Consider the following 25794-nt stretch of genomic DNA (forward strand, 5'->3'; position numbering starts at 1 on the left):
AATGGGTGTGTGCATGTGTATGTGAATGGGTGTATGTGTGTGCTTGTAAATGAAGCAGTATGAGTGAGTGTGTATGTGGATGGCTAAGTGTGAGTATGTGCATGTAGAAGGCACCCCCGCTTGAATTACTGGCTGCCACTGCAAAGGAATAATTTTTTGAACTGTTACACATTGCACAAGGTTTGAGTCTTAGACTCAAACCTATTGATTTTGACAATGTATATTTCTCCTTTTTCTAAAACACATAGAGAGACCATATTTCCTCTCCAGATTAGTGAAGCAGATATGATGATTGCTAATATCTACTTTTGGATGGCCCTGATGATAGTTTTGGAAAATCTGTGGTCACCTTAGCAATAAAGTCCCACTGACTTTGTTTGGAAAGTAGAGTTTAAGATGCATCCCACGTTTGTTATTATTAAAGTAAAGGATAGGTTAAACACAAGTCTGTTTGTGGCATTGGCCATACTACAACTGCTGACATGTTGGCCGTATGTAGGTAGTTCAATTCAGTTCAAGGTTATTAAACTTCAGACAAATGTCTTTAAAGCAATAAATGCATAACATGCTCATAAGTATGTAAGCCCCCTTCCTTCTCCACCCTACCCATTCCTAGACCCAAACTACTCACAGAACCCTCTAAAGTCCATTCTGCACAGTGAAGCTAAAACACACTTACATCACTACATAATACTTTTCCCATAATTCGTTGGATGTGACTTCAGCTAATCTAACCAGACGGAAATTTTCAATCACAGCATTGTTAACCCAAGCTTACTTTGAAGAATTTTGCAAGGTCACAGGCAACATCCAAGAATCCCTAGTTTAATAAAAGTACAAGTGCTTCATTATAATGAGAGATATTGTATTTTTTTAAAAAGCCGACTTAAGATCCCAATTTGAATCCTATAAAAATGTTAACAATCTAATAAAAAATGAATGTTAACATTTTGAAATCCTAATCCACATGTACAGCTGTTCTCAGTATCCAAATGTGCATTTATCTTCTCAGGCCTTAGATAGCGAACATTGAAAGAGACTCTGAAATTTTAAAAGTAGTAGGTATAACTGGGCGTTCGGCAAGGCAGCAATACACGGGAACACCCTCTAATTATCTCAGGATTCCAACATATAATTTGCTGAGGGTTTAATCTTTACAAACTCCAGGGCAGACAGTCTTGACGCTCTTGTATATGCCTCTTTCAATTCACCTTTTGATAGGGGAGAGGCCTCTGTCAACTTGAATTTTACCATTTGTAAGACCATAGCAATTTTTCTTAATCTATTTGTGGCCTGCACCGCCCATCTTAGCTCACTGCACAATTTCCTTTGCACAAAGAAGTGATACCTTTTGGACCCCCCAAATATCAATGTTTATCTCATAATCTCAGAGTTGATTTATAGGCCAGGAAATTCCAAGCCTGCAGTCCCCCTACCAGCCTTATCGCTGGGCTCATCGCACTTTTTGGTAGACCAAGCAATTTTTTGAAATATTTGCCCTCATACTTCTCCCAACTTACTTCTGTGCTTAAGATCAGTAACTCGACCTCTAAAGGCATGGGGAGAGGACCATCGCCTTATAGGCAGTTAATAGCGGGGTCCATGAAGGTCCTCCAAAAGTGGTCTTGAAACACACAAGTCCTCCTATGGTCGAAGCTGCATGCATCTCCACAATTTATTTATGTAGAGTGCCAATTCGATTTTTTTTAGTAAACATCATCCCTAGATATCTATAAGAGGTTACCACCTCCACCATACTGTTACCCAATAACCACTCAAACTGTTTAGAATTTTTCCCCAAAGATATTATTTATGTTTTTTTCGGGTTAACCTTGAGTTTATGGGTCTCACAATAGATATTAAATGTGTGCAATTTACTCTGTGGGCCTACTTGGGTCAGGTCTAAAATAGCCAAATCGGCTGCATAAAGGAGGCATGGAATGTGTATGTCCCCCATTTTCAGTGAACAGCAATTGATAGTAACAAGGGCTCTAGGGAGCTCTGCAAGAAACAGAGAAAACAACCAGGCGCTAAAGAAAAAACACCCTGCTTCAGCCCATTTTCTAAGGTAATTCTTGTCGATAAGGCCCCATTTAGGTCAAGCTTAATTTGGGCCCAATTCTGTGAATGTAGTTTCTGAAGAATTGCTAATAGGTTAGTGGTAATTGACAGTTGTTGTAGCTTCTCCCACAAAATACTACGACCCACCAGATCAAAGGCTGACCTAAAGTCAACAAAACAACAAGACAACTTCCCTGTTGATTTCATTGCTTTTTGCCCAGGGCCTACCGTTGAATGCCCTTGCTTCAAGCCTCCTTGTTTCATAGGGACAACATCATTACCCTCAACCCAGTTCTTGAGAGTGATAATGATTATCTTTGAGTACAATATTGCACCAACGTCAAGGAGGCTTATCAAGTGAAAATTGCCAGGGTCATTTGTTTCCCTTTTTATGTATGGATTTGATAAGTGCAACTTTCCAGCTTAATGGAAAAATAACTGCCCTTGTTATAGACCAAAAACATTTGAGAAAAAAGTTGCCCACCACTTAGGATTAGACTTAATTACGATCGCCGGAAGGTTATCCTGCCCAAAGGCTTTGGTTAGATATAGGGTGGCTATCAGTTTTACTAAAGATTGTACTGAGAAAGTATCCAGAGACTTCTCTCCCAGCTTAGACAAAGTTCCCCTCATGGTAGCCTCTCTAGCTTTGTAAACGTTGGTTAAGTGAGTGACCCAAGCATTTTCTGGAACCTTGCACCTTACCGGAGGTTTTAACTTTGCATACCCGCTCTGAACTAGCTTCCAGATATTTTTTTATATCCTTAACCTGGAGGGTGCAGATCACCCAATGTGACTAACAATAAGCCTGCTTCCTAACACTAATCAATACATCATACTCCTTTGTTTTGCAATTGTAATCTTCTTTCTCAATAAACGCCCCCCAAGGAGTGCATCGGCCTTCCTGCTTTCCTCAGCTTTTTCCTAGCGGTTATGCACTCCTTATCAACCCAGGGCTGTATTAACCCCCTACTAAGAGGATCAGAGAGACCCCAGACATTCTGTCAAGGCAGTCAAGTCCCCCTAGAATAACTCCCACATATTCTTTCGGGACTCACATTGGTTTACATAGATGTTGCCAATTATTAAACTATTGAGATATTGGCACCCATTATACAAGTCCAGGAAGCAAGCCAGGAGCCAGTCACTACTTGTTTGTATAACTCTTGCTCCTTTGCTACATTTTGTGGACACCAGTGTCAACAGCCTGCCTTTTAAGTGCTTTGACCCCACTTTTGCTCCCCTTTTTGCAAATTGCATAAACCCACTGAGATGGATTTGTTCACCCACCAACCAGGTCTCCTGAAAGCAGATAATTTTATTTTCCTTCCTAATATCTGTAGGATCAGTAGTTTTATTTAGGCTTTCCAGCCCATGTACATTCGAAGAAATAACTCCTGCCCCCATACCTCCCCCCCAGGAAGAGACACTCTCCCTATCCATGCTTAGACGCACAAATCTATCGCTCAGGGGGATTGAATCTACCATTTCATCACTTGAATGGGCCAGAATAGTTACCTCAAGGGTACCACGATTATAGACCACCAAGCGTGAGAGGGGCTGCATTACTTCTGCACCTGTTACCATCTTTAGTTGTTCCAAATTGAGGCCAGCATGATTAACTAATTAAGGTGGCTTTAATCGAGGTGTCTCTGCTTCTAATACAGGCACAGTTCTTAAACCTTGCTCAGTGAGCTTACCTCTGGCCTCCAATACTAGGCCAATGAATACTGAAGAACTAAAACTAACTTTTGCGGCGTCTCTCTGTGCTAAGGATTTTCTGAAGGCTAATTGCTCTTTGCCCCTTGTCTTTACCATCTCCAATGCCTTACACACTGGGTATACTTTTAGTAAGCTTGACCTGGTAAATTGCTTCCATTTATTTGTTTTTTTGGCTTTTTGTGTAATATCCAAATACAGCTATTTTGCTCTGTGACCCCTCCATATGTAGGTAAAATAATGTAGCCATTTTTACCATACAATTGTAAAATATTTTATCTGTAGATAATAATGCACATTGCCAGGCCTTACCCCAGTGGAAGGTGTAATGAAACAGCCAATGTCTTTTTCCATGACAATGCTTAGCATTGTTTCTCTAGTGAAGTATGCTCGAATTCAGAACACATGTTACAAGACCAACACTTTGCCATGTGCAGTCAGGTGGGTGCCTCACTACTTGCCATTTTATTAAAATGCACCTCAGGTAGGTGTGTGTTGATGATGAGCTTAATATTTACTAAGGTCTGCAGTAGAATTTCACTTGTGTCACTGACTTCATTTTGGGCCTGAACGCAAGAATCTCCCTTGAGTCTTTGAGGATAAACAAATCTTGGACATCTTATGAGTACTCACAGACTCATCAGGGAATTTGTAGTCCAAAACAATTATTAATAAAGGCAAGCGTTTTGATGCATGCATTGGGAAAATGGCTTTCTGCTCATTATTCACCACACAGAACTTGGAGAGTGACAGTGTGTCCGTTTTGACGTGTCAAAGATTTGGTTAAACCCATTGTGGAGTTCAGAGATCATAGAACAGGGGACCACGTTTCAGATATAAAATGTGATGAATCTGCCTAGATAACCAAAGTGAGGTTTTTATTGCACAAGTGAGTTGGAGTGTAGAATTGAATCTCAAGTCACCCATAAAAAAAAGTATTTTTTTAAATTTGGATGACTAATTCATGCAGGAATATTTGTTGAATTGTTATAAACGAGAAAGTTGGATATTAACTATGCCTATCCTTCAGGAGGTTTTTAGCAAGGTGATGTCAAAACTATCCATGTACCTTTAACCTTTGGAATGACACCCTTGAATGCATCAGTTTATTACAGAGAATCAGAACAGCGGTCCTGGCCTAACACCTATAACCTACCCATTGTCCTCCTTACTATGACCACCTGTGTTCTTTGCTCTTGCCATCAAATATGCCAGTCTGTCAAGAATGTGAAGTGCTCCTCGTTTGTGATCATAGCATTAACACCTAAATCTTTCCTTTTGGGAAGGCTGGATTCTTCTCCTTTCACCAGCTCAGAAGCATTCTCTAAACCGTCCCTCACCACATTCATCCTCGGGTTTTGAGTCTTTTGATAATTTCTAACTGAATTATCGTAACTCCCACATCAGTGTTTTGATTAGAACCCTGGCTACCTTAATGGCCCCCACAAGAGTGAGCAGGAAGCTGAGAAAAAATTCTCTAACCTCTGTTTTAACAAAAGCCCCTAGGTCTCATATAAGCCTATGACAGTCTGATTCTAAATCTACTACAAATATCTGGAAGGCAAAGAACCCACACTATATTCATGCTTACATTAATCTAAACACACAACACAGAAACCTGAGGAGACAATTTGTTCACTGCCTGCTAGTGTTGACGAGGAGAAACCCTAGCTATATTTTAATCACAAGAGACTGGCTAGTGGATTTCACACACTAGGTCGATGAACCGAACTGAATCTGTTTTAAGAATAATGTCATTGGAAATACATCATAGACTTTACATATAACATATGATAACCAATTCAACTTCAATAACCACACCAGTTTATTAATAAGTTAAACATTTATTTCCCCATATCAACAACGCTAAGGTGGCAAAAATATTTCTCAAACACAAATGATAGAGAAACAATAAAGGCTGATTTGAACGCCGGATATATATCTAAGTTTAATCAATGCAAAAAGACAAATTATCTCAATGGTTATTACACAAAACCATAGCAACAGAATCTGAGAAAGAGAAATTGAATACATCTGATAATGATAAGACAAAAATATCAATGACTGTTCATGAGCATGTGAGTAACTCCTCACTAGCCACTAATTAGCATCAACATGTTTAGCTTCATGTAAAAGTTTTAGTAACATAAATTTAGAGAACATCTAAACTATGGCGCTATCAAAAATAGGCAGCAGTAAATAAACATTTGCAGCTGGTACCTGAAAAACAAAAGACAAATAACAATTCACAGCTCATACATTTACCAAATCACTGTGGTAATCAGCAACAACGTCTACTTCGTCAGTGGGACAGCAACATTAGGCATCAACATCAGGACAGGAATAAGGGTAGGGCTCATGGTTTAGAATTTGGACTATAAGATACACTGAACCATCTATGCATAGTTTTAGTATTGAACAGACATAAACTAAAAAAGTACCAGAATGTCAATAGAGTATCTGGGAAACATGAAATGTCAAAGTGACAGATCATAAAATAAAAGAATCTCTAGAACTCAGGATACACGAAAATCCCAAAGAAGAATGACCCACGATTAATGGTGAGTGATCATTAAAGCAAACTTGTAAAATGAAAATGATTGGATAAAGCATGAGGTGAGAAAGTTATGACCAATCAGAACAATAACAGATATAAAAATGATATAATTAGCTACCCTACGTTCTTCTATCTGCTGTTATTTCATTGACAAAATCCATACTAATACATTTGTACCCTATATTTTCTCTTCTCCAGCTTCATCTGTGGATCCATTGTTTTCACTCTACTGGAATACGAAGTCACATGAAAACGATAACAAAATATGTTACCACACCATTTCCTTTCCCTCGAGGAAAGACATACGAGTTAGAAACGTAACTACAAACAATGAAGTCAGTTAGACCATTGAACACACTAGATACGTTTTATACAGTTTGCATTGCACAGTGACCTTGCATCTGCTTCTACTTCAGGCCACCAGAGGCCACTAAATACACATTTAATTCGGACATTTATTTTAGTTAAGAAACACACTCTTTGTAAAGACAAAATAATTTCATCAGCTTAAGATAGCATGGACAAAATATAGGACTTACATAATATGGTGGCCATACTATTCAGTTAGTCACAATTTTCATAAACATAATATTATTATTTGATTAATTCACAGATTAATCTATAAGTATAATTATGTAAAGACTAAACATTTATCAAGAAAATCTCAGCTCTCACACTTGTCACCAGCCCTCATCTACAGGTGTGCACGATGTGGGGACCACTGATTTTCTATTGCAGCATCATATCAGTGGAACCTTCTGGCTTTCTAGATAATGGCCAGGTTTTAAAGAATGTTCTCCTTTTTAACCAGACGTTCCCCATGTCTGATTGAATCAAATGCATTTTTCTGCTTTTGCCAAACTTATCCCTGGATGATTTTTGGTTCAGAGAGTGCATAATCCAATTTATGTAAATTAAAATAATTGTTGTCATGTGGCAGTTGTAACTGTAAATCAGCTTGAACTGTCACAACTTTGATGTTCTAAAATATCACTGCAGCAGTTACATTAGTATATTGGACTTTTCTTCAGAGCTGGCCTATCCATACAGGCCACATAGAAGACATCCAGGAGGCCAGGGGCTTCTTTGAGGGTTGGATGGGGTTCTGAGGTCATCAGTGTCAGAAGGCAGCAATGACGAAGCTGCGAACAGTTTTCTTGTAGCAACATGTACATGCTGTGCTCTTCTGGAGAAATAACTCTCCAGGCAATTGTAATAAAGCCTAAAGTGCTTTAGTATTATTTTAGACTTGCCTGTGTGAAGTGCCAATCTCCTTAGAAAATTGTGCTATGGAATGGATTGTGATGTTCTCCTAAACAAAAATACCTCTTGAAAAACAGCCACGTTCTCCTCCTGAACACTCTTAAAGCGGGGGTTAGTTGAAGGACAGTGAACTTGCATGCTCAGACCTATCAAAATGAAGCTCATTTTAGCATGTAATATTATTAGACATGTACACCTATACTAAGCAGCTAGAATAAAAAAATGGCCCGTGTTTGCTTTCAGACACGCTTGGCAATACTTGCAATTTTCGATCAGAAATTAAGCAGGATTTAGTCGCGCCAACATTCTGGAGCACACGCTGCCCCTCAATCTATTGCTCACATACATTGCTTGAGTCCGATTGACTTTCTTCATTGTGACAGATTTTCGATCTCTGCTCGGTCGGAATGCAGATGTGCTCCTTTAGGTCTCTGTATTGAACAGGTCCTCAGTAGAATACGATTGGCAGTGTTTGCGTAGCGGATCAGTTGGAGGGTTGCCCCCTACTAGCAAGACAAGCTTTTGTTTCTTCGCTAAAATATTTTAATTTCTTAGACAAAGGTGATTCCTAATTAGTGAGAAGTACTTTTTGCCAATCCTAGTTTGTATACAGCCAGATCGTATTTTAGATGTATTCAGATGTGCTGAATATTTATCAGAGGCAATTGGTTGTTGCTGCTTTTAATTTCAGCTTTAGCATTGCTATATTTGTCCATATAAATAAAATCGAATAATTTGTATATTTTTGTTTATGGCTTCCATTGAGTTAATTTGTGTTAACAGTTCATTCAAACGGTATGTGAACAGTGTTCCGGACGCCCCGTAGCTCACTTGATTCACAAGAGCCCAGAAAGAAGTGGTGGAAGGGTGGCCGACTTGCCACCTCTACTGTGTCCAGAGACCTAAGCCAGGTGGTAAAATTTCAGGTGATGGATCATCATCTCACACACCATTCTACTCTAACCCAGCGAGACTCTGTAGATGTGAAGACGGTAGCTAAATGGACCTGATGCTCTGAGCCACCATCCTCCATTTTCCTTCCATCCTATGGCTCCATCAAATGCTGAAAAAGTGAAATAAAGGGGTGTTAGGCTGATATTACTGCCTTGAGCTGTGCTTTGTTTTTCTGCACAGGTGTTCTTTATGGGCATGTATGCTTTTATAGGTTCTTTGGGGTGTGGCCCCACTATACATAATAAATGTAAGGGAAATGGAACCTTCACACCGTAGTTTTGGTGTAACCTATGTCTTTAAATATTGACAAAAAACTCCAACAAGTCCCAAAATTCCTAAAGATTTATTAGTGATCACGTTTTTTAAATCAGATCAACTGACGTGTTTCGCTTGTACTATTCATGCCCAAGAGATTCCTCATAGCTAATCTTATTTCCGCAAATGCTTTCATATGTTGTCAATTTCCTAGCCTTTGGATCATCAATCAAGCTCCAACCAATTCATGTATTTTATGACATTCAGTAACTGGTTGCTGCCTATGAGGGCAGTGTTTAACACTGCGCTAAAAGGATGCTATATGTTAGCACTGACAACTTGTTTGAAGACCCTAGACCAGGCCATTGATTACATCTGAGAGGTTCGCTCTGCTCCTCAATAAGGATGCTCTATTCCTTTTTGTGATTAAATATGCTAGTAGTCCACGGCCTTCCAAGTAACTCTTTTATAAGGTATTCCATAATAATTAATATGACAAAGCCTTTAGTTGCTGTTCCAGAAGAGAGCTATAAAAACAGAAATTGCCTGTTTGCTCATACCTTGTATATTTCCGAAGAATGAAATAAATTGTAGCTTGTTCTGCCTTTGTTGATGCAGAAACAGTGGGGGCACTAGCACTCTGTACGTTTCAACCGTGACTCACTGAAGTGACACTTAAATACACTGATTTCATGAATTTGTTTCCCAAACGTGCATCAATGACCCGTGCAATAATCTGAGTCCCTCACAGTGATGCCAACCCTACAAACGCTTCCAATGCCACACTTCGATGACAATGAAGAAACACTATTGTGACAATAAATAAACAGTATCACGACTGAGATTTGATGGGCTCATGACAAATTGGCTCATCGGCTCCAATACTTTAGAGGTTGTCTTGACCTGATCTGCTGCTGTGATAATGGACACAATAAAGTATGCAAAGAAAGTGATGCATGGCATGCTTGAATTAATCTCAGCCACTGGCAATTACTTGTGTCCATCCCAGACAATCATTATTTTGCACACCATCCCACCTCAGTTTTGGACCCGGCTATATGGAAATCAATCTTGACTGTGCCACTGGAACCAAGCTGTACCCATCTGATAGGCCTTAACTAGTTCAAAACTGGTCCTGGCTTGCTTGAGTTCCAGTTCATGGCCTGGCAGTTTGAGCTGGACTGTTCTTATTGCAGCAGGGTCAAAATTGATTTGCATATGGCTAGGTCTAAACTGAGATGGCATGGTGTGCAAAATAACAATGTCACCCTAAGTAGAACAGGTATGCCCAGATGTGGGTACCATTTACACTGTGACACTGGAACCAAGCTATACCTGGCTGATGAGCCCTGTCTTGGGTGAAACCAGTCTTGGGTTGCGTGAGTTCGGTTCATGGAGGATCTGGCCTGGCCTGGCAGTTCAGGCTGGACTTTTCTGTTTGGAGCAGGGTCAAAACTGATTTGCTCATGGCGGAGTCCAAAATTAGGTGGCATGGTGTGCGAAGTAACAATTCACTGGGATAAGGCACAGAATGATTACCAGTGGCTGAGATGGATTCAAGCATACCATCCATCAGTTTGTCAGTATACTGTGGTGAGTAATACTAAGTGGGCAGAGTAGGCCCAGAGGTGGTCCTTTGCACACTTTGTCACAGGGACCCTTCTATACTTGGCTGATGAGCTCTACCTAAGGTTAGACCAGTCCTGGTTTGCTTGTGTTCTGGATCAGATAGGACCTTGCCTGGCAGTTCAGACTGGATTGTTTCTATTTGAAAAGGGTCAAGAATGATTTACATATGGCTGGCTCCAAATTGAGGTAGTAAGTTGTACAAAGTAGCAATAGGCTTGGATGCAAGTGACTAGAAGTAGCCAAGATTATTTCAAGCATTCCATCCATAATTTTTTGTATACTTTTGTGCTAATGGACACAACTAGGGATTGCAGGCTTTCTACTCCTGAGATCACTTTTGGCAAAGATAAATTTTAACGAAGGAAAGACATCTATAGTGACCAAGTGATGATGTAAGCATAAACAGTTGTTTTATTCAAGTACAACTCGACTTGTGCAGCCTCCTCACAGCTCCGCTTCTCACTCTGCTCCCGTCACTTCTCCCCATATTCCACCTGAAGTGTCCTCCAGACAACATTCAACACATGCTTTATAATCATGAAAAGATCCTGTGCAAACATTCATCACCTCTTGATCTGCTCTTTGAAGTACAGATGAGGCCCTTATCTAGGACTCCCCATGTGCTGGCATCTTTAGGAGTTCTTGATGATGGACTTGTTGAGGGGCCTGCAGAATACCGCACAGTGGAGTGGATACAAGGGGAGCTTGCTGGAGAACTTTTTAGATGAGAGCAAGAAGCAAGAAAATGGAGTTGGAAACACAAAGTCTGGAAAAGCTTGTTGGTAAAGGTGAAAATACAAAGCGTGTTACATGAGGAACTAATACAGAAGCAAGAGATATTTTAAAACTGTGCCATAGAATATTCATGCAGCCTGAAGCCAAACTAAAATAGTTACAAGAGCGACCAGGGGTATTGTACTGGTGCCTAATTCCAAAGTTGGAGAGATTTGCAGACACAATAAAACATTCCTGTGCAACTGAGTTTCTCAAAGCAGAGCTGTAAGACAGCACTGGAAGATGTAATCATAACATATCTGTGAAGGGACAGACGGCATTAACTGGTGCCTCTTGCGGCTTCCAAGAGGAGGTACTTAAAAATTACTGTCGACGAGGTTCCTCTTTTCGATCAATGATGTTCTTTCTGTTCACCAAAGGAAGCAGACATCAGTAAATACGCTGGCAATGGAAGCTTCTGTTTGATAGTCATTCTTATTATGGATGTTAGCAGTGGTATGGTACAAAGTGGAACAAGAGTATACTGTAAATAGCCACGTTCAAATAAATACAGCTGTATGTATTTTCCCTCCTCTCGGCACCAAAAATGATATCCGAATCTAAGTATCCCTTTGTTTCAAATCATAACAGAACCACAACTCTGCGGTCTTAACATAGCCTGGTTTCCAACATCCACTTTCCATCTCAGCTCTACATTTATTTTTTCCAGACAAGCAACACCTTCACGAGTTCCAGAAATGCTGCAGTTTATGAAATAAGGTTGCCAGATATTATCTCGCAACTCATCCACCATATGAAGCTGAAACGCAAGGCCAAACAAAAGTCGTTCGCTGATTTATGAATCTCTACCGGATTGAGGGTGGACTCCAGACCATAGCCGTCCATCCTCTATTTAGTTCTGAAATGATTTTTAGAGAAGAGCTACGTTTGTGAACCTGCCAAGTGGCAATCTATGGCAAATTTGTCTAATTAGACTTGACTACTGTAGAGTCAGCCACGTGCTTGTTTGGATCCATTACCACACTAATGTGCACAAAAAAACCAACATGCAGTAGCACAACACATCTCCGAAGCCTTCATCAGACACACAACCAGTGCACCATAATCCTGCTGTGTCATGGGACTCAGCATGCAACTACTCTCCAGGACAGGCAATATTTATGTGCCAAGTTGGTACTCGCTGTGGGCCGAATCAACTACCAGATGTTCACTATGCATTTTTCTGTGTTCACCTCTGTTTCTTTCTTGTTTGCGTCTGGTACTATCTGCCAAACCACTATAGCCATTTGGTCTTCATAATTTCCCCCTATTCTATCCGTGTTGGCGCTCAGGATAAAATGACCGGCAATCGGATGAAGTTTTGCTCAGTGCATTAATCCAGTTACTCTTTACCTCGTACATACCTTTGACTCCCCACCAAGAACACGTGGTTTCCCCGATACGCCCTATCAACGTTCGCACATTACTTGTCACATAGCGCAATTCAGGAGCTAGAGTGAAACCCAAGGTCAAAGGTGAGGGACCGGAGACGGGCCACGTTATCTGCAGTGACATTCTCCCAGCTGCACAGTTAATCATGTCTGCACTGCCATCCGTCATTCTGCTATTATATTGATGAGGGAGCATTAGCCACTCCCGATACAGCATGGTCCAGTACTCTGAAGGGTTAACAACATTAAACACATTGGGAGCCTCTTCCTGTCATTTTGAGACGCAAGGCAGAAAAAGCCCAGGCAAGTTCATAATGTGCACAAATGAGGCAGAATAGCACACGGTCCGTTCTTCCGACACCCGTGTCATGGGGATTACAGTGAGAAGGGGAGGGTTTACATTTAGTTGTGTTATGGTGATAGATATATATATATTCACAGAAAAAAACAAAGGTTACAGGGATGTTATAGTTAGATTCTGAATTCGCATTCAGAATTAACTCACACCCCCCAGTTTTATCATCAATAATTTTACAGAAAATGTTGTAGTGCTATTATCAATGAAATTAAAGGTGTTATGATTCATGTAATCTGTGGGGTAATTAGCAGTGCATGGCGAGGGCGGTTATAATGACCTTAGGGCACGAGTTAAAGTTACTTGAAAAACCTTGAACTAGAACTGCTGATTTCTATGGTTTTGTGCGTGTAAATTTAGAATCTTACTGTAACATCTCTGTAACCTTCAAGTTTTTTTCTCTGAATTTCTATAGGTTTTTTAAATGTTAGTTCCTAACTATAATATCCCTGTAACCTTTGGTTTTTCTGTGAATGTATATTTTTTTTAACATTAAGTAATATTTAATTACTTTATGTTAATCCAACCACCTTCTGCCATGCACGGCAGATATTGGCTGCCTGGCCGCAGGGCCAGGCCCTGTGCCAACCCCTGTAGGGTTCCCCCGATGGCCAATTTGGGCTTCTACCTTTGAACTTCAGAAAGAACACAAGTGCTTTTCCTTGTCCAAGAAGAAAGAAATTTCAATGATTGTACTTAACAGAAGTGGAGCTTCAATTGGAGCAACTGCATTGTTTTTATCTGTAAGTGTTTCCTGTTGAGGTTTAATTTCTGTGAAATGGGCATCAGTGCCACAATACATTGTAACCTGCTTAATTATCTAAGAACAGGCCACAGTTTGGCACAAAATGTCTACTCAACTGGAGTAATTTGTAATGGGTAATTAGTAACTTCTACCTCATTGGGTAAATGTATAGTGCATATTCTACAGTATGGCTGTGTAATGGATGCAGAGGTAATGTCTCTAGTGACCTTGTGTGTCTGTAATTGTGGCAATGTGATAGTTCTTCCAACTTCTACATACAGAAATCTGCACTGAAATGAGTCCTGGGGTGGAGAAGACGAAGAGAGTATGAAAAGTTAAATCTCCACCAAACAAGGACACACCCTCTTAATTATATTAAGTGATTCTTTGTTTTGGTGGAGATGTGCTCACATTCCTCTGCTTTTGGGACCATGGGGAAGCCTGAATGTCCCTGTGGTCCCTTCCAGCTCCTCGCCTCCTACGGAAGCCAGCATTGTTCCCACATACAGGGAGCTGCAAAAAATGCAGCTCTCTACATACGGGAGCAATCCTTTAATTTGTTTTTCTGCCCGTTTGACAGTGGGCAGGAAAACAGATGAAAAGTCCGATCCTAGCAAATGGGAGCAGTTTTCCTGCTCTGACCCGCTGGGAGCAGACTTACAGTTTACTCTTGCTTGGTGGGAGTTGTCAAAGCTTCTGCAAAGAGACAGCAAATGGCTGTCTCCTGAGAGTGGACACCTCAGGGGATAGGGAGCTGGCTCTGAGGGGGCAGTCCCAAAGACCATTAATGGCTCTAGAATTAGAGCTGCACAGCCCCCACTACTTTTGTTTGCATGTGACCGCACAGCCTTGGAGGGGGGCTGTGCCCTCCCCCTCACACTTTTAATTTTATTACATACCCTAGGGAGGTGGTGGTCCCTGGAGCCCCAGGGGTCCGTGTGGCCGCCATCAACAGTATTAAATTAAGCCCCGGGGAGGTGGTGGTCCTAGGTGCTCCAAAGAGCCACAGTAGAGGGGTCCGCGAGGCCCCTCTCCATAATGTAATTCATGCTTCAAGGAGGTGGTGGTCCCTGAAGCACAGAAGAGCCCAAGGAGGGGGATACCATGCCCCCTCCTTTGAATTTTTTAATTGCTACATGCCCCAGGACCTGGCACAGCCAGGGTCTAAACTGTAAACAAGCACAGGAGATTGCACTTTTTAAATTTTTTGCCTAATTTACAGATCCTTCCAGATTTTTGGCAGACAAAAAAGCTTTTTTACCCTGGTGGGGTACCCAAGAGACTTCAGCATGTCTGCTAGGGGGTCTGGGTATTCCTACCCTGCCCCCTTTTCTTTTTTTTCTTTTTCTTTTTTTGGGGACTCAGCTGTGTCCGAGTGCCAAAATGGATACTAACCTTTCCCGGTTGAGGTGTTGGCATCCAATCAGATCTCAACATGAGATCTCTGGGATCCACACAGCTGCTGGATCCATAGGCATGCAAATGTCTCTTGCCTTTAATAACTCCCAAACTACTGAACAGACTTACACCAAATAACATAAAGCCCAATCTAACTTTCTGCCACATTTGGTGTGATTCCTTTGAGCAGTTTGGGCTCTTGTGTCTAAAGATCCTATGGGAAAATGCATTTTGCGACCTCCATTTTTCTCAGCCCCCCATGACGAATCACCCCAAAACTTCCAAGACATGCAGCTGAAGTGAGCAGTGTACTAATTTTGAAACTTTTGTGAAGATTAATGAAACGGTTTCAAAGTTATTGGCAAGACAAAAAAAACCACTTTTTGTAGGGAAACTAAGTCCTAACTATAACTAGTTGTGCTGGTCAGGAAAGCTGGTGCATTCTAAAACGTACATGTTTTTAGCATCTTCTTGAAATTTGTAAAGTAGGGGCCGGTGTGAATATGAAAAGGGAGTCTTTTTCAATCACAGATGGCCAGATATGGTAAAGAACTGCCACTAGATGTGGTGGTGCGTATGTGTGGAATCTGCATGAAAGCTTTATTTGAGGAACTTAACTGTCTGGATGGCTGATAGTGGTTAAGTCTTGAATGATGGTAAACAGGATGGGCCTTCTTTAGTGCTTTATGCGTCAGGCAGCAGAGCTTAAAAACTGCCCTCTTTCTGATGGGCAACAAGTGTAGTTTTTTGGATAGGGGCAGAGGAAGACCAAGCTGGTATATTACAAATTAGCTGTGTGGCAGTATTCTGAACAACTTGCAGTTTGCACAGCAAGGTGTCAATGGATGCTACCAGTAGTGCATTCCCATAATCCAATCGGCTTGTCATAAGAGCTTGAAGAAGGGTTTTATCTGGAGGTGGAAGGGAGCCAGAGAACAACTATTTTTACATGCCTAATTGTGGCAAAGCAAGTGCCAAACGTAGCATTAACTTGATCTTTCATAGATAGTATTTCATTGATTTTTACTGCAAGAGTTTTCACTAGCTGCTTAGGAAAAGAGGCTTGGCCAAATTCTGTAGGCCGCCAGTCAGCTAATCATAGCTCATGTGCTTCACCAAATAGCACAGTCTCAGTTTTCTCACTGTATATTCGGAGTGTGTTGTTGGTCAACCAGTCAGTGATTTTCATCATACAGCACACCAGTTGAGCTTTCACTTTATCTGTCTCAAAAGAGATGAGAAGTTGAGTTGCATCTGCATCTGACACGATCAGCACACCGCATGATCACACAGTTTGTGCCAGGGGTGCTACATAAATATTAAATAATGTTTGACTTGGGCAGGAACCCTGGGGGTCCCCTCTGTTGGTATACATCTTTCTCAATTTAAAGGGACTCAGACGCACGTTTTTGGTGTGATTACGAAGGAAGTCCCTGAGCCAATGTAGTGCTCTGCCATAAAGTGATGGGTGCAATTGATGGTTTTTGAGACTCTTCTATGGCTTTTCTGCTAATCTGAGCAGAGAATGAAAATGTGGGGAACCGTACAACACAGCATACATTGCCAGATGGGTAAAGAAAATGCTGATATTTTGAGTGTTCTGAACAGCATTGAGTAGACAATGAGCTTCTCTAATGTGTGTCTTACATCTCTCTAAATTAGAAACATTCCTAAATTGATAGTTACCCATTTATAGTTTCACCCCCCCCTGTAAAGTCTTTTTAATCCTGCTGGGATTGATAGCATGAATATCTTAGAGTTTGGTTGATTAAGGAACAGGCAGCAACTAATTGATGAAAAATATAATTGTGGCAGTGAGCCTAACAATCCAGAATGAAAATATGTCTATAATTTCCCTGCAATCCTTTATAAAAGCCCATCTCTAATTCCCTTATTAGAGGCGATTTGTGACGTTCCCTAAATGCCTGGAAAAAAGAAAGGATGTAGCCATTTAATTGTAATAACTTATTACAGTTGAGTTCAAAAGTGAGGGGAAAGATAGACAAGAGATCATAATTACAGCTGCACTTTAGAAAACAATAGAATGTGACTTAAACTTAGCTTTTCTTACTGCTGCTCAGTCTTTCTAGATGGACGGTGATGAGCAGAATGGACATAGTTATTAAAACATGCTTATTTTTTCCATCCTTTAGGTAATTATAGTATACACAGAAACTCTGTGTTTTTCTACACATTCCGAGCTACAGCATTTTTAAAAATTTGACTTGTATACTGATTCCAAAATAACCGCTTAACTCTTTCATTTGAAACAGCACCACATAACGAATTTAAATGGTTTATGAGAAGAGTTATAATGAGACCATATACCATAAGAAATAAAGTGCAGTGGAGCTAACAATATTATAAATCACCTTAGAGTTCCATGACCTACAAAACCCTTATAATGTAGGTCAGGAGGCCCTTTATCCCATATATTGTATTTCTAATAATTTTCTCTAAAGAGGTGTTGAGTTCCACAACTGTCCAGTCACGTATCTGCTTGAAAATGTTGAGCTGCTTTTGTCAGGTTATCATGGTTGTAGCACTGCATAACTTACATGTTTAATTCTGAAGTACGTCTAGACAGGAGTAAAAAGAGAGCCTAACCATTATTATTATTGTTGCCATTATTGCTATTAATACGATGAATGAGCATCACACGCTGATCAGCTGTGCATTATTGCTCACGTTATGTAGGTTTCAGCTAAGTAATGCCTAGATTACTCATCGGTAAGTTTCAAAACTTCGACAGGGGTGTGGAATTTAATAAAATATCTACTTGTCCATGGAACAGATTGCTTCTTAAATCTACTTGTCCTTTAAAAAAATCTACATGTAGCCCAGCAGCAAATTATGGCAGCAATCTCATTATGTAAGGCTGATAACAGCCTGTCTGATTATGCCAGGGCTACTACTATAGGAGGGCTTCAATACTTAAAATTTCAATCCCTTCTATAGCAATTTCCTTGTTTTGCCACCTTTTCACGGATCTACATACTGGGACTGGAGAAAGCAGTAAGCAATGGTTCCAGGGCTGGAATGCCCTTAGGTCTGCAAACCTACTAACTTGCATGTTTAAGTATTTTCACCAGCTCTTTTCTAATCTTTTCCCATACTGAGAAAGGTTGGAAATGTATTCCTGACAATGGCAGAAGTAGAAATTCTTCTGGGTTTGGGAAAAAGTGGTTGGAGGGAGAGTGAACTTGTAAACGCTCAATATATTTTCACATGATCAAATCTACACATGCATATTTGCTTGTGCAAAAATACATTTCACAAATATTTTCTAGGAGTATGATTTCCTGGTCTGCTGTAAGTTCTTGTGAAATCATGAAAGACACTAATTGCAAGACATATACCAGGGGTTCACTTTTGTGACTTTCTTTAGGAATTGGGTCCCTAATTAGGTCTGGCATTAACCAAGACATTTTGTTTTGGTTAAACGTCTGTTTCTCCCTCTATCTATGGGTTGGCTTTACTGTGAGTGATCTCCTTCTGTTCTTCCACAAGGAGCATATTGGCAAACAAAGTAGTTTTGTTCAGTGGGCAAACAAAATAGGAGGAGGCCCCCTGCAAAGACTCCCTCAAGGCCAGGTGTGGTGCTGAGGGGGGGCCCTGGAGGAGTCCCCCTTCACCACAGAGTCTTTGGGGCCTTTGTTATGCCACTGCTGGCAATGTGTGCTTTTTTTAGACCAAACAACTTTTTTTTGCTTTTTGTAGTGTTTGTTACAATGGTGAGGGCATGGAAGCTCCCACAGCAATAAAGTGTTATAAAAACCCTGTCAAAACAAGAAACGCATTGACAAAACCAAAAGACTCACAACAAATGTCGGATTGGTTAGCTTTGCCAGTGCTTGTCTATTTTCATGCTTCCCATAATCTTGTTGAAAATGTTTATTCTATTTTTCCATTATGAGTATGTTTAGGAAATCCTAGCATGCATCAACACATTTTCCTAAATGAAGCTTCAAAGAAATACCACCTAAAATTTCATAGTAGCAAAATGTTTTTATTTCTACTTTGATTTTTTTTCTGAACATTTTATTTTGAAAGCAAAGAATCATCATTCTTGCTTACAAGCTTCTGCTAACATTTACATCTAATCAGAGAGCATTCTGGGAGTATTATACTTAACCTCATGTTGTTAAACGTTTCAAACAAATGTCTACACTTTTTTTTTTTACTGGCACTACTGTCAGTAGTGCAGTGTGACCTTAAAATGTTTATTTACAGCGCTCACCCTAACAATAAAGGCTTTTCATTAATGAACCATAAATATAAGTTTGAGCGGATTTAGCATATGAACACACACATTAACTCAACTGCAGACAGTTCTCTTTTCTGTAAACTGGCAGCCAAAGGGTTTGTGCTGCAGGGGGTTGTGCCTACTTGTTATAAGGTCACAATAAACATGAAATATTGTGCTATAGGAATTGCACATCCCTGCTTTGATTCTTCCTTCATTGTCCCATTTCCTACAACCGTCTTTCCCTCCCTTCCTGGGAACCTTCATCAACAATCTGATAAAGGGCTTTTTAAAACAGGAAGATCCATTGGAGGCAGTGGAGTTTATAGGAGGATGGCTGTCATCCATAGAAATGGAAAAAAGCTTGGAAAGTGGTGTCTATTTGGGGAATCCTCAATGAGTAAGGAACGGGACGAGGAAGGAAATGATGTAATGGAAGCGTGGATGTTGATTTTTGCATCTTCCTGTCTGAAATGTCAGTTCACAGAAAGTATTATATTATTATTCTCTTTGCTGCCGTCTTTGTTTTCATCTCAAGCATTTGTGCCGAGCCGATCTGTCTGTTTCTTTTGGATGAAGTGTGTCATTTGTATGTCAGCTCTTGCACCCCACGCAGAAGAGCCACTTACCTGGAGAAACTGGAGCACAAAAGGGAGAATTCTTTCATCTCACTGTAATAATATTCTGACTACCAAGTGCAACTGGTGCATGCCGCTAGATAGCGTGCTGGCAGAAGTCTGCTCTCAAGGGCCAAGTCCCTGGTTGGGAGAGATTATGGTTTTGAAAGTGCAGCACTAGCTTTATGGCCTTGGTTTGAGTTTGACGAGCTGTCAGAAGCGGAATACAAGATAGAATCTCCCTGCTTGTTCTCTGCTTTATGTTAAAGGGTGTTCACAAATAGAGTTAAGAAACAACTGTGAAGGGACATTTTAAGGGTTTGGGGAGCCCTGGGCCAAATGCATTCTGGGGGCTCCTGTTTGGAACAGCTTTGATTTGATGATCCAGTTTTAGATATTTCATGCCCTCTTTGGCCAAGTCACTGACACTGCACAGGCAACCTGCTCCACATTCTAAATGTTGTTACATATAGAATTCAGGAATAGTCACTCAGTCAGGGCCCCCTTGAAAGGCTGGGGGCTTGGGCCAGCACCCACTTTAAACATCTCTACAGCTCTGGCACCCATACCATGTTACGTATTTTCTGGGTGCAGCATAGACCGTGCACTGCACCAATGTAGGATGTCCATCGCTCATTTGCTGCTTCTCTCTTAAGGCCTTCGTTTAATAATTCTCAAGTGAAGTTAGGATGTAGTCGGGGGAATGTCCCCATTCATTGTGTTACACTGATGACAGTGTAGAGGTGTACACGGTTTAGATACTTGCTGAATCTTCAAGTAAAAAAACGGAGTATGTTTCCTCTTTACATTTATTTGCACTACTGTTTAGTCCTTGTTAGAAATCGGGTCTTTAGTTGGCAGTGGTATGCACCCTGTCCAAGTAGAGACCACAATCCTAGTCAGCGTAAGGTATAATACATGACCTAAATTAAGCTTTGCTCATCATCTGGTAGCTTGGCACAGAACAGGCAGGCTTAAGTTAGAAGGCACTGTATAAAGTATTTGTGCAACACACACACAGCAATCACAAGAGGTACACCACAAAAAGACTCCACACAAGTGTAGAAAAATAGAGCTCATTTATGTGCATAAATCAAGATCAGAACAACAAAAATCCAATCCATCAATTACTAGTTATTCACTTTTTAAGGTTAAGTAAAGCAAGACTGATGAATGATTATGGGATAAAAAGGTGGTGCCGGGGACTCCTTGGTACGAGCGCGTGTTGTCTCCACAGACTACAGTAATGTCCGGGGCTAAGTGTCAGGTTCCCAGGCAAGGTCTTTCCCCAGCACGGTTACAAGAAAACAGCTAGGGACTGTGGGGAAACTGCAGGGTGGAGGCCGATAACACCAGGGGGAAGTCACTGCCGCGGACACGGACCTCGAGGTTTGGAGTGGGACTGTAAAGTGAACAAAGCTGCTCGGGACCTTTGATAGAAACAGGAGACCAAGTTCAGCAAAGCTGCTCAAGGTTGTTGAGTAAAGCGGATGGCCAGGTCCACTTTTCTCAAGTCCAGCAAAGCCGCTCAGGATTGTTGATGCAAACGGTGGCAAAGTACAGCAAAGCCGCTCGGGTTGTTGAAGAAAGCAGGTGGCAAAGTCCAGCAAAGCAGCTCAGGGGATGTTGAAGAAAGCAGACGGAAAAGTGCAGAATGCTTCTCAGGTTTCTTGAGAAAAGCGAGTGGCAAAGAACAGCAAAGCTGCTCAGAATCACTCTGGGGTTGGTGAATGAGTCCTAGGCTATCTGACAGAGATCAGCAGGCAACAGGGGGCACAGTAGAGCAGAGAAGCAGTTCCTGGGGACAGTCAATCCTGGCAGAGTGCAATACTGACACACATCAGTCTTTACTCCAAAAGCATTTTTTTGATTCCAGAAGTGTACTCACTTGAGTGAGTGGGAGACCCAGTACTTATACTAGAAAATTCCTTTGAAGTGGTGGATGGCTTGAAAAGGTTTCTGTGAAGTGCACAGATCCCTGTTTCAGCTCAGCCCGGCTCCAGACTTTGTGAAAGGTAATCAACCCCTTTGTGAGGGCCCTGGCTACCTCCCATTGAGATGTAAGTGGGAGCACTTTCCAACCTCCTTCCTGGGAAGACCCATCAGTATGCAGATGAATGCAGATGTAGCTGGGTATCCTGTGTTGTGGGTGTCTGGCGGGAATACACTAGTGTAGCTGTCACCAAGCCAGACATATATTGGAGATAGGCTGTGGACACACACGGCAGTGAGAGAAGAGAAATGCCCACTTTCTAAAAGACGCATTTCTAAAATACTAATATTAAATTGCATTTGCCAGTAGAGAGGATTTATTATTACCATTCCGGTGGTACAAAACATGGTGCAGCTACTCCTCTCAGATCAGGAATTACAGCTTAAAAGTATTTTAAGGAATTCCTAACGCTGGCCTATGAGAGGGGCAGGCCTCACAGTAATAAAAACAACATTGGTATTTTTTTCATTACCAGGACATGAAAAACGAAACTAAGGTCAGAAAAATAGGAGGAGAAGGGCAAAATGTTTGGAGTAAGACCACCCTAAGTATGCCAGGTCTAACAGTCCTACAGAGGAAACATAACTAGGACAGAAACAAGTGGTTTTGTTGGATACAGAAGCAAAGGGTTCCATTACTGAAGTGCTGGTAATGAATTGCAGGGGTTGGCAGAATGCGACTAGTGCTGAAGTCCTCCATCACTGGTCATGTTCGTGACCACAAGAATCATCCATTCTGCTCCGCTCTGGGCCTCCTTGCAGCTGTGTCCATTGCTAGCTCAGGTTTACATCTGTATGAAGCTGTCCACCTATAGTTGGACTTCTGTCACTGCCAGTCATGTGCTCCTTTGCTGGACCAACAGAATGGCTGTGGTGCACATTAGACTGGACTGCATTCAAGAAGAAGACTGCTCCTTAGATGCTTCTGTTCGGAGCTGGCTTTAGAGGGGTACTACTGGTGCGGCTGTACTCTGTGCTGGCTTGGAGGGGGGCACTGACTTGAAAGGGGGTTACTGACCTCAGGGGGGACACTGTGTTTAACAATAACTTACCATAAAAGCACTTGATGCAGAGTTCCTTGTACATCCAGCTTTCAGACAGCAATACAAATGTCAAGATAACTCTTGTGATTAATGTTCTTATGAGAGATGGAGTTTTGTCTAGTGGCAGCGGAGGGTTAATATGCCTGCTGCAAAGAACAGATCTGTATTTTATTTAGATAGCTGAGTAGATTAGTAAAACCAGCCTTTCCAAGCTCTTTAAAACAAATGAAATGTATGTGAGAGAGGGGCTATGAAGAGATGAGGGGCACTTTGGCCAGATGGTAGTTTTGAAATGTGAGGAGTGGCTGTGTGGGGGGGTACTAAAAAGTTTGTCACACCAGGCGCCACCATCACTAAAGACGGCCCTGCTCCTATTCGTGGTGGAGTGCTATCTACTTACATTCTAGACAACACAGACCCCTTAGCATGTGCAACAGGGTCACACCTGCAAACCCCTGGGAAGCATTGCAGTAGGGCTCTAGAATCCCCTCAATGCAAGGTCACTGAGGCTTTTCTAGATATCAGGCAAACCAAAGGAGGTGAGTGATAAGAAGCTGTGATCTGTTCATGGTATCAATTACATAATCAGTGTTGGAAATTGATGCAAATCTGAAGAAATGGAGCCATGTGTAGACCACAAGAGGCGCCAGCCCATTTGTCAGATTGAGCACACATTCTTCCACATGATTGATGAATGTGATGCTGGTTTTGTTAGTCTGTCTTTAAGAGCTGCCAGTAACCAACGCTTGAGCGTCCAATGGCAAAGATTCATATTTCACTGGGTACTCTCACTAAGTTGTAAATGGGTACAGCGCCTCTCGGTGAGAACTGGCCTGATATGGTCTGGAGGTGATGAAGAATGTAGCTCATCGTGTCCACGGTGTGTGGGAGTAGTGTTCTTAGCTGCTTTGGCTGGGCACTGGCCATTGTTGAATTTCTATTTCTGAACAGTATTTATGAGGTTGACCTACAACTGCCTGCACCATGGTGGATCTTTGTTATTGACATATGAGTCATTCTTCCGGTGGCTGACAGCTGTAGTTGCAGATGATCTTCAAGCAACATGACTTCTCTGAACATAGGTAGCACGCTTAGTGCAGGGCAGGTACCTCTTATGAGGGTGGCTCCAGGAATGTGTTGCTCCCTTCATCAGGTTCTCAGAACCAGACCATTCAGTGCCCTTCTACAGGATGTGCAAGGCTTCTTATCTTTGTACAGCCTTACAGCAGTGTTTCATTATATGCCCTAGTTTATGTTTAATTCCTTTATAGCTGCTTTTTTTATTTTCATTTAATTACAATGCTACCCTCCATGATTGATGAATGTGATGCTGGTCTTGTTAGTCTGTCTTTGGTAACCAACGCTTGAGCGTCCGATGGCAAAGATTCCAATTTCACCGGGTACTCTTACTAAATTGTAAATGGGTACAGCACCTCTTGGTGAGAATTGAATATTTTACTTTAAATTATTGTGACGTTACGGATCGCTCAGTTATTTGTCAGCATTTCTTGACCACATTAATATCTGCCAATAGATAGAGGTTGCACAACGATTGCCCACCCACACACAAGACTGCGAGCAGATATATCGATGAATACACCCCAGATATGAAATTTGCACCCAGCAAATGTTGTGCAGGGAGTATTGAGAATAGGAAAGAAGTGCAGTATGCATTTTAAAGAAAAGGAGTAATAAGATCTCTGATGTACTGAAGCACAGAATGCGATGAAGGTGCAATGTCTCAGGGAAGGCACCCCCACATTACCATGTTTCCTATTCAGTCTGACAGACACATTTTACACTATTTCAAAGAGACAGTACATTTTGCGTCACTGCCCTCAGAGAATCAGTGGCCCACAATATGGATATTATTTTGTAACAGATTTAAGAAAGGACAATAAAGATTAAGACAAATACGACTGGGTTATCATTAAGTATAGATAGGAAAATATGAAATCATTTTACAATGTTAAAACGTCTCTCAAAGCTGTACAATTGTGATTGGTTAGTTGGGCTATTTCAGGAGGTGTGATATAATAAACAGTGCATATGCTAGAAAGATGTATAACAACATACAGAAGATGGCAGAAATGTCTGTTGATGAAATCTACCATAACAACTTATTTGGCAAGTATGCCTCAAAATAATATGCAAACTATATTTACATCAGGGGCCACTGAAAGCAATGTCCTTTGCATTGGGTCATCATCCCATTTCAATATTCTCTTTCCCATATCATCTTTTCTTGTCTTTTATGCCATTTCCACCTTCTGAACTTTTATATTTATATTTGTCTTAACAATTTCCTGACATGTTGTAAAGAATTATTATCATGACAAGCCAAATTATTGCCAAATAGCAGTGACCCTCTATACAGTGATCTAGAGTTGTGTCAAAACCTACTAACAAGTATTTGTAATATTCTTTTCTTTACGTTATATTTATTATTATCAATGCCAAATATTTCTCATTCTACTTTTTTCTTAAAGAGAGATTTACTATTCTGGGCTTCATCCTAGAATGCTTTAGCAAGCTCAGCCTTGAGCGATGATTTCGATTAACTCTTGGTTTTCTCTGCCAAGATGTTCTAGAAGAAGTGGGACTTTGCTAGATGTGGCTCATTTACGTATGCAGTGGCAGATGCAAAAACAATTGAAATACATATTTTTTTGCTTCCCAGGGTCTAAGGGCCTAATTTGGAGTTTGGCAGATGAAATATTCTGCCAAAACATGATGGAGATCTTGGCTGGCATGTTAGAAATGCCCTAGGCTATAATGCAATTGATATGTATGGC

General features: G+C 41.1%; 1 protein-coding gene across 2 annotated transcripts in view; it reads left to right on the forward strand.

Annotated features, from left to right (window-relative positions):
• ADCY5 (adenylate cyclase 5) overlaps positions 1-25794 on the forward strand; it is a 1737221-nt gene that overhangs the window by 501465 nt on the left and 1209962 nt on the right. The window lies entirely within an intron of this gene.

This window comes from Pleurodeles waltl, chromosome 3_1 (genome assembly GCF_031143425.1).
Source record: "Pleurodeles waltl isolate 20211129_DDA chromosome 3_1, aPleWal1.hap1.20221129, whole genome shotgun sequence".
In the NCBI taxonomy this organism is placed as follows: Eukaryota; Metazoa; Chordata; class Amphibia; order Caudata; family Salamandridae; genus Pleurodeles; species Pleurodeles waltl.